This window comes from Zingiber officinale, chromosome 8A, assembly GCF_018446385.1.
Source record: "Zingiber officinale cultivar Zhangliang chromosome 8A, Zo_v1.1, whole genome shotgun sequence".
Lineage (NCBI taxonomy): Eukaryota > Viridiplantae > Streptophyta > Magnoliopsida > Zingiberales > Zingiberaceae > Zingiber > Zingiber officinale.
In genome coordinates, this window is record NC_056000.1 from 67,035,042 (window position 1) to 67,045,354 (window position 10,313).

The following is a 10,313-nucleotide window of genomic DNA, read 5'->3' on the forward strand; positions in this document are numbered from 1 at the left end:
ACGCGAAGAATTTGGGTCGGCTATTCACACCCCCCTCTCTAGCCGAGTACGATCGATCCTAACAAGTGGTATCAGAGCAAGGTTGCTCTTCGACGGATCAACACCCGGGGGAGCACGAGCTAGAGAATGGAGTTATTTGGAGAAGACGTCACAATTCCACCTTTCTACGATCGCGACGACTTCGCGTTTTGGAAGGTAAGAATGAAGTACTTTCTTATGACTAACCTTGAAAATTGGAGTTGTGTTCAATTAGGTTTCAAGCCTCCGATGGACAAGAAAGGAGAAACCCTAGAGAAGAAGGAGTGGACCAAGGAACAAGTCCACCAATCCCTAGTCAACGATGAGGTATTGAAAATTTTTGAATTTTCTTTACCTAATGATGTTTTGTGTAGGATAGGTGGATATAACGATGCCAAGGAGTTGTGGAATAACTTGGCAAAGTTCCATGAGGAGAACTCCACTTCAAGTCATGAAGAGGAGTCAAGTGAGCCAAGTAGCTCACTTCATGGAGGAATGGATTTAGAAGTTGAGGGCCACTCAACATCTAAAGAAGAAGAGGAGGAGAGTTCTTCTTCAAGTTCGGAGCAAGAAGAAGAAGCTTCTACCTCCGGAAGGGATGAAGGAGAGAGCGTTCATCCATCCTCAACTCTAGGTAACTCAAGCCATTTAGTTTCTAGCAAATTACACATAATGTGCTTTGAGTGTAGGGAATTTGGACATTACAAGAGTAAATGTCCAAAGAGGGTTAGAAAGACTCCACCGGCGCCAAAGGTCAAGGAAGCCGGAGTCCCAACACGCAAGGGCAAGGAGCACGTGGTGTGCTTCCAATGCAAGCGAAGGGGACACTATAGGAGTCAATGTCCGAGGGGGAGGCAACCTCACAAGGACAAAAGACTGAGCACATCAATAGGGGGAGCGAAGGCAAACCCTAAGGTAACATTTAAGTCTTACTCTTACAATAAGACACATGCTAGTAGTTTTGTTGCAATTGTTAATAATGATAAGCATGTTAACTTTAGGAACCAATATATGTGCTTAGGTGCTAAACATGTTAGCCTAGGTAAGGACAACACTAGAAATGTCAATCCTAGGATTAACTCATCTAAGGTTAGGGAGAACCTAGGTAGAAATCCCAAATCAACTAGACACATGCCTAGGAATACCTCAAAGAAAAAGGATAAATTAAAGCTTGAGGTATTAGAGAAAGAAAATCTAGTCTTGAGGTCAAGACTTGACTCTCTAGAAAAGGCTCTTAAGGATTTGACTCTAGGGTCTAGGGGTCAAAAACCCAAGTCCAAGGACAAGAAAGGTTTGGGTCACAAACCTAAGTCCCAAGTGGTCAAGCTCACTTATCACAATGTTCCATTAGATTATGGAACAAAATCTAGGGCAAGGAAGACCATCACCAAGGTCACAAGGGGAGTCACCCCTAGAGTTGATCTTGATGAGTCCCAAATGACCAAGGCTTCAAAGGCTAGGAGGGTCATTAGAAGGGTTGCTAGGGAAGTCATCCCTAGTGAATACTTAGTGAACCTAATGAGCTCCAATAGGTATTGGGTTCCTAGGAGCGTGATTTCATCACGCTAGATTAGTTAGGGTGTGCCAACCTTACTTGAATAGGTAGTTAACCTAATCATGGCAAAAGGTGGCACTTTAGGATTTTTCAAGGTATAATCAAGCCTTGAAAATGAAATTAAGAATTATTCCTAAGGTGATTAGAATGTGCCAATCAAATTTGAGGAGTTTTCTAGAGTCAATCTAATTGGCACATAGTGATCTAAAAATCTTTGGTATAAGATGCTAGGTCTGTTACACTTAGGAATATAGAACCTATGGCAAAATTATCAAAATTATCAAAAATGGTAACTAAGGCTAGAATTAGGTATTTTCTATACCTTTATATATTATTTGCCATGTATTGTTTGACATATGCCATGTCATGACATCATATTTATTTTATGATCATTTAAAATGTCATGATAATGCTTAGGTTAGTTAAATGTCATGCTTTATTTAAGTTTCATACTTTATGCCATGACATCATGACATTGGCACATGTTTCCATTTATGATACAATTATATGCCATGTCATCTTCTTGTGCATTAATGATCAATGAAATTGATTTAAGGACTAAAACACAATTTGATATGGAGATCAAATTGTTATTTAGAAAAATGCATGAGAACTTAGATTAAGCTAACCTAAACCCATATCTCACATCAAAATTGACTTGGATGTGTTTGATACACCTTAGATGTGTGTGAGATATTAGGATTGTGAGTTAGGATCAAGGTGCATAGTTCTTGTACCTAGATGAGCCTAATTCTAATTGGGGATCATAGGGAAAGCTTGTGTACAAGTCATGTACATTTAGCCCTAAGATTGTGGTCCCAAATTAAAGGGTTTAAAATCATTTTAAAATTGATTTGAAAAACCTTGATGAAGCTTTTCTAGTGATAGCATTCATCATTGAGCAAAGTGATACAAAGATGAGTTAACTTTGAGCTATTTCAAAGACTTTTGAACTTTGTATCAAGATTGAAAAATGGAAGATATTTTCATAGAAAACTATTTTTCCTTGATAGTATATGTTATGAGGAATGTATCCTCAAAGTTTTATAATTTCTGGAATTTTCTGGAATTTTGTAGGGGTTTCTGAATTTCGGAAGGAAATTCAGAAACTGATATCAGAGGTTGTGGACCGATCAGAAGGGAGTCTGATCGGTCCAGGCAGTTGTGGATCGGTCACTGTGACCGATCCAGGGAAGACCTGATCGGTCTGGTGACCGATCAGGGCGTGCCAGTTTCGACTGTGCTGCCTGAAATTTCTGAAATTTCAGCAATGAAGTTGGTATTTTGGATTTCTAAAGGGTTGAAACTCTCCAAGACATTGTTGGTGCAATGGTCAAGGGGGAGTTGACCTTTAGGGGGAATTTTACCTATTAGTCAAGGGGAGTTGACTTTTAGGGGTAGTTTTTACTCCTAAAGACTTGAGTGATATGAGATTATCACTAAGTTAATTGTTGACCTTAGTATCAAGGGGGAAATTAAGGGTTTCAATGAAAGGTATGGGACCTTCATTAGAAAGAAACTCTTGACCTTAATTCACTCTTTTTGATGTGTGTCAAAAAGGGGGAGAGTGTAGGTTTGGGGAGAATGTTCAAGGAAGAACATTAGAAAACCTAAGTTTGATTATGAGTTTTGTCAAACATCAAAAAGGGGGAGATTGTTGGTGCAACCTTAGGTCAAGGTTGACCTGGTTGACCAGACTCAAGTTGACTTGACTCGAGTTGTGTTTTGATGTTTGACGAGTTATGTTTGACAATGTTTGACGTGAACAGAAAAGTTGTATCTTGATGTTTTACAAGGATACAAGCTTGGGAGATTGTGGGTGCAACCCGTGGTCAAGGTTGACCTGGTTGACCCGAGGTGAGTTGACTTGACTCGGAAAAGTCCAAGCAGGGAGCTTGGCACGGGAAAAGTCCAAGCAGGGAGCTTGGCATGGGAAAAGTCCAAGCAGGGAGTTGGCATGAGTCGAAAAAGTCCAAGCAAGGAGCTTGGCATGGGAAAAGTCCAAGCAGGGAGCTTGGCACGGGAAAAGTCCAAGTATGGAGACTTGGCACGGAGAAGTCCAAGTATGGAAGCTTGGCACATGGGAAGTCGGAGAGGGCTCGGTAGCTCGTTCTCCGGACTGTGGTCAGAGAGGGCTCGGGAGCTCGTTCTCTGGACCGGATGGAAGTCGGAGAGGGCTCGGTAGCTCGTTCCCCGAACTGTGGTCAGAGAGGGCTCGGTAGCTCGTTCTCTGGACCGGATGTGGAAAGTCCTGGTGAGTGAAGCCAGGCAGACGGATAAGTCCTGGTGAGTGAAGCCAGGCAGTGGGAAAGTCCTGGTGAGTGAAGCCAGGCAGTGGGAAAGTCCTGGTGAGTGAAGCCAGGCAGTTGTGAAAGTCCTGGTGAGTGAAGCCAGGTGAAAATCCTAGTGAGTGAAGCTAGGTGAAAGTCCTGGTGAGTGAAGCCAGGCTGTGAGAAAGTCCTGGTGAGTGAAGCCAGGCAGTTGGAAAGTCCTGGTGAGTGAAGCCGGGCAGATTGGAAATCCTGGTGAGTGAAGCCAGGTGAAAATCCTAGTGAGTGAAGCTAGGTGAAAGTCCTGGTGAGTGAAGCCGGGCAAGGGAAAATCCAGATGGATCAAGGGTGATCGGACATCTGGTGTTGAGAAGGTCAAGTAGGTCAAGGGAGTAACCGGATACTTGACACGAAGAGAAAAGTCCAAGTGGGTCAAAGGGATTGACCGGACACTTGGTGGGGAGTCTTAGCAGGTCAAGGGAGTAACCGGATGCTAAGCATGAGATACCAATAAGTCAAGGTTGACCGGATATTGGTTTGGAAGGCGTGGGACTTGGTTTGGGCAAAAACCAAGAGCTGGATCGATCAGTGGATCGATCCAGTGATACACTGGGTTATCTGATCGGTCTGGTGACCGATCAGTAACCAAACAGTATGCTACTGTATGTTATCTGATCGGTCTGCAGACCGATCAGAAAGCGAACAGAAGTTCGGGAGAAAAAGGAAGGGACATGCATGCTGATCGGTCCCTGGACCGATCAGAGGAAGCTCTGATCGGTCCCCAGGACCGATCAGGGTCTTCCTGGATCGATCAGGACATAGCCTGATCGGTCCAGGCTTAGCCTGATCGGTCCCCAAGACCGATCAGGGACAGTGTGGACCGATCAGGTTGGAGCCTGATCGGTCCAGAACTATCCGTTGGCTCACAATGGTCTTCTGTCTTCTGCTGTCTTCTGGCTTCTTCTTCGCAGGTGGATGCAGGTATAAAAGAGGCTGAGGGCTTCTACAGGGGGACTACTTCTTCCTTCTTCTTCCTCCTCTGAACTGAGCTGTTGTTCTTCTGAAAGCTGTGCTCTTGAGCTTTGCTGAGCTCCGAAGCTTCGTGTGAGCTTCTTCGACTGAGTTGCTTGTTGGCATTCGTCCGTGAAGTTGGTGCTTCATCCGGGACTTCAGTCGACGAGAAGGCAAGCGAGTATTTGTATATTCATTGTGTATTTTGTTCTTGCTCTTCTTTGTATTTCCATATTGTTGTTGCAAGCTATTGTGGCGAGGTTTCTCCACCCACAAGGAGTATTTATTAGCCGGTTCTCCGGGGACTCATCCACTGACGGATTGATTGGGCTCGTCCACCTTACGGACACGCCGAGGAGTAGGAGTATCACCTCCGAACCTCGTTACATCCATCGAGTTTGAGGTTTGTCTTCTTCCTTTTTGTTTCTACGGTTTCATTTCCGCTGCGCTAACCCTAATCGTAGGAAGAAACGTGAAGAATTTGGGTCGGCTATTCACACCCCCCTCTCTAGCCGAGTACGATCGATCCTAACAGTACTCTCCACCACGATCTGACCATAGTGTCTTGATACATTTACCATGATGTTTCTCCACATCAACCTTGTACTCTTTGAACTTATCAAAGTATTCAGACTTGCGGTGCATCAAGTAAATGTACCCATATCTCGAATAGTTGTCTATAAAAGAGATAAAATATTCAAAACCACCTCTCACCTGGATAGTCATAGGTCCACACAAATCAAAATGAACCAATTCCAACACTTCTTTGGCTCTATACCCCTATGCCTTAAAAGGTCTCTTGGTCATTTTTCCTTCCAAGCAAGATTCGCAGGTTGGAAAGTTTTCCACCACCAATGAACCCAATGGTCCATCGGCTATTAACCTTTGAATCCCTACTCAAGTTAATATGACCTAGCCTTAGATGCCAAAGATATGTTTGGTTCATTTTCGAAGGCTGCTTTCTCTTATTAGAATTAGAAGATGTGTTATTAATTTCTATTTGTTGCATCGTGGAAGTTATTGGATTAAGAGTGTACAAATTATCAACCAACGTACTAGAACAGATAACCTCCCTATTTTTCTTGATAACTACTTTGTCATCAAAAGAAACAAAATATCCATCTATAAATAATTTAGAAATTGAAATTAAATTCTTTATGAAACATGGTACGTAAAGATAATTTCTCAAAATCAATGTTTTATTCCTATCAAAAGATAAATAAATATCTCCCACTACAACAACCGTCACTTTCATAGCATTGCCCATGTAGACGGTAATCTCCCCTTCATGTAGTCGTCGAGAATCCTGGAACCCTTGCAATGAATTGCAGACATGATCAGTGGCTCCCGTATCTACACACCAAGTACTGGTAGTTAACACCGCTAAACATGTTTCAACAACTAATGAATAAGATATACCTTTATTGTTCTCCTTTCTACGAGGACAGTTCATCAAATGAGCCATCATCTTGAGGATATGATCCCTCACGGGTGTCCCCTCAGTCATGGTGGTCGTCATTAAGTTTCTCATGGCCTCCTGCCTGGCAGCCTGATTCTGGTGTCCGAAGAGTTCTTTAAGATTGTACATCATGTCATAGGCAGTAGACATGGCCTGATGCTGATGTTGCAGCACATTTAACATAGAAGCCAAAATGTAACACCGCTCCATCTCATCTGCCTTAATCCATTTCCTATGTCTGTCAATCTCCACTTCACTAGAATCGCTATCAGGCATATTAGGACAGACCTCAAAAAGTACGAACTTGTATCCTTCAGCAGTTAAGACAATGCCCAAGTTTCATTTCCAATCAATATAATTGAGACTAGTAAATTTATTTTCTTTTAAAATAACAGCAAGAGGATTGAAAGTCATTTTGAAATCCTGAGAATCACAAAATAAAATACTTGGTCAAAACTTTAAAATTTAAAATAATATTGATTCCTTAAACAATATAATTTAAATTCACCAACATCTCAAAACACCGTGAATTTTGTATGTCATGATAGTGTGGGCATATACTAATTCAAATATTTGTAAGAGGAGGTTTTATCCATTAATTTTATTATCTTGTCAACCTAACTTTATGACAAATAAAATTAATAGTTGGTTTGTCTTTGGTCACACAAATAATAGCAGTGACTCCGATGGGGAGGATACTATTAAATGTGCCTAAGTATATACCATTACTTGATACTTAGTCCATTAATTAGAATTATGCCCCTTCAGATGGAGAAGATGACACAAACCTAAATAATTTCCTATAATCATCCATAGAGGAAGTTTAATCTAGTGATTCGTAAACAAACTCATCCGATATGGAGGAAGGCACTTAAAACCAGCGCGCAAGTTTGAATGCATCACTTACAAACCAGTAATGGAGACCGTGGAATTTATTTAAATAATTCCTCTTCCACTTAGTTATTTAAAATCGAGAAATTTTAACAAGCACACACATCACACATGCACACAAGCACACAAACACAACATATAAAGGCAATAAATATGAAAATAATTTTTCAACTATTATGGCATCATCCATCGCTGTCCTCCGTATGACACCAACCCTAGCCGCCGCCCACCCTAGCCAGGTGGGGAGGAGAAAACCTAGCCGCCGACCCTAGGGTTTATATCGTCGCATCTATCTTGCTTCCTCCTTCGCCGTGCCTTCGGTCCTCAAGGTAGCACCACGCATAGCAAGACGCAACAAAATAAAAATTATATTTATCAATCCTATATTCCATGAAGGAATGTACATGTAATCTAGATCGAACAAAATGTAAAATAAACTAATACAACTCTAGTTGTATTTAATAATTATAATTATGCACACACAAAATACCCTCGACATGCCTGAGGGTTCAAATCACATACAAATACAATAGACCATAATAGTTGGAACTAGGATGCCTTTAGCCACAGAGTTAATCTATCTTGCATATCCTAGTATTATCCTGCCTAAATTATATATGAACAGTGCATAATTTAACCGAAAACCAATCATATAGAGGCAGAAAACCCGCTCTGATACCACTTGTTGGCGCTGGGGAATTTCGTTCTGTGTAAATCCCCTGTACAAAAATTTGTACAAGCACAGAACTTTTCCTAACAACCCACATGCTCGATTAGACATGTGTTTGATCAATCAAGTTCTTGTGTTGGTCAATCAACTTTTCCTAACAACCCACTTGATTGATCAAATTGCACCTTGATCGAAGCACAAGATCACTGGCCTCTTGTGTTGGTATTCAAACTCGATATCCAAAATCAACACGAAGAAAACAAAACTAGATACGAAGCGGAATTAAAGAACTAGTTGTACCTTTCTTCGTAGCTAAAGACCTCTTGATCTTTTGCCGTATTCCTCTCCTCTTCTTGGACGCCGTGTGGGTGACGATCTACCAAGACAACACCACCATCTTTTCTTCTCTTCCAAAATTGCCGACCACAAAAGGGACCCTCTAGGATGGGGTACCTTCTAATCTTCTTCTTCTTCTTCCTCTCCTTCCTCTTCTTGCTTGCGCCCTCTTCTTCCTTTTCTTCAAGCCGCCGACCACCAAGAACAAGAAGTGTCGCCGGCCCTTGCAGAACAAATAAGTGCCTCCGGCCCTTGGAGAATAAGAAAGTGCCGCCGGCCCTTGATGGAGAAGAGGAGCCGACCCTAGGTGGAGAAGAGGAGTCGGCCACAAGGAGGAGGAGAAAAAGGGAGTTGTGCTGCCGACCCTAGGAGGAGGAGAGGGGGCGGCAACCACAAGGAGACAAGGAATTGTAGAGAATAAGAAAGTTAGATTTTAGGGGCCACATCCTACTCCTTTTTATATACTAGCCGTCAGTTACAAGGAAAGAAAAATTTAAAAAATTTTGTTTAGAAAAAATCTAAACAAATTATGTTAAAACAAACCAAGTTAACTTAAACCAAACCAAGTTAAGTTAAATCAAACCAAGTTAAGTTAAACCAAACCAAGTTAAATTAAACCAAACCAAGTTATGGATGGGTGGATGCGAGGCTTTATAGAGGTTACAACAGGGACCGAGATAAGGAATTGGTTTTACTCTCCCGATAGACTTGAGCTTCCTATGTTCGACCCAAGCACCCAACTCTAGTTCATCAATAATAACTCATACCACTAAAGGGTCATTATTGAACTACCGCACGAATCCCATATTACAATATGGGCTCCTACTTATCATGAGTGCATTAATCTCCCTGTGTTTAAGATATCGTATGTCCGTTAATTAAATGAGTTACTGACAACTCACTTAATTAACATCTGACTCCAAGAGTAGTACCACTCAACTTTATTATCATATCGGACTAAGTCCACCTGCAGAGTTTACATGATAATCCTTATGTGCTCCTCAAGGGGACATCATCAACCTAAATAAATAGGACACAGTTTTCTTTTATAATCAACAATACACCATATAAATGGTACTATCTACCAACTTATCGAGCCTATTGATTTAACGAATAAATCTCATCCATTGATAAGTTAAAGAAATAAATACTAAGTATATGTGTTTGTTATTATATCAGGATTAAGAGTATGCACATCCATAATAATAGAGGTTCTGTTCTTTTATGCAGTCAGTATAAATAGAACAACCTCAAATAGTCCTGCTCAATACACACATAGTGTACTAGTGTAATTTTATAGTCAAGACAAACTAATACCAAATTACATTACAACTGTTCCAATGATTTGTCCTATCCATTTTGGTTGTGAGCTACTATGTATAATTTATAAGGAACCGATAACATGATCTTCTGTGTGACACCACACACCATGTTATCTATAATATAAATTAAATGGGCAACTTCATTGACATATATATAAATATAAAATATAGACATTTGACTAAAATGATTCTCATTTCAAAATATCTCAAAACAGATGTTCATACAAAAGTTAGGCTTATAGTATACATCCCAACAGTTATCACCCAGATATTCACGGTTCGAACCCTAACTATAATGTATTTGTATCTCAATATACTCTGGTGGTCGGTGGAAAATTTTTTATGAGATTGTACCGATCATTTCGAGAGATAGTTAATAAAGCTAAATAGGCTTATCATTTTTTTAATTGACTAATTTGAAATGTTTATACTATTAATTTCTGATAATAAATTTAGTTTCATTTATTTGGTTTTCTTAGATTATATTAATATTTTAAAAATGTAAGAATCGTGTAAAATGATTAAATAAAATCAATCATGTAATATATAAATAATAATAATAATAATTATTAATAAAATTAGGATTAAAATAAACAAAATAATTTATTTTAAGAATTAGGTAGGGGTCCCGCGAACGCGTACCCCCACTACAACAAATTATGACGTCCACTCTCCCAACTTGGGGAGATGGTAGACCAATACCCCTCCAAAGTGCAATGGAGGTCATTGGGCTAGGTCATATGCTATCTTGATCACCCATAGACGCCGTCCAAGTAAGTAT

General features: G+C 40.4%; 1 non-coding gene across 1 annotated transcript; it reads right to left on the reverse strand.

The window, feature by feature from the left end:
- Nucleotides 1–10,151: 10,151 nt before the first annotated feature.
- Nucleotides 10,152–10,313, reverse strand: LOC122013019. Its single transcript, XR_006120407.1, has one exon. It is a non-coding gene; the product is annotated as a U1 spliceosomal RNA (small nuclear RNA).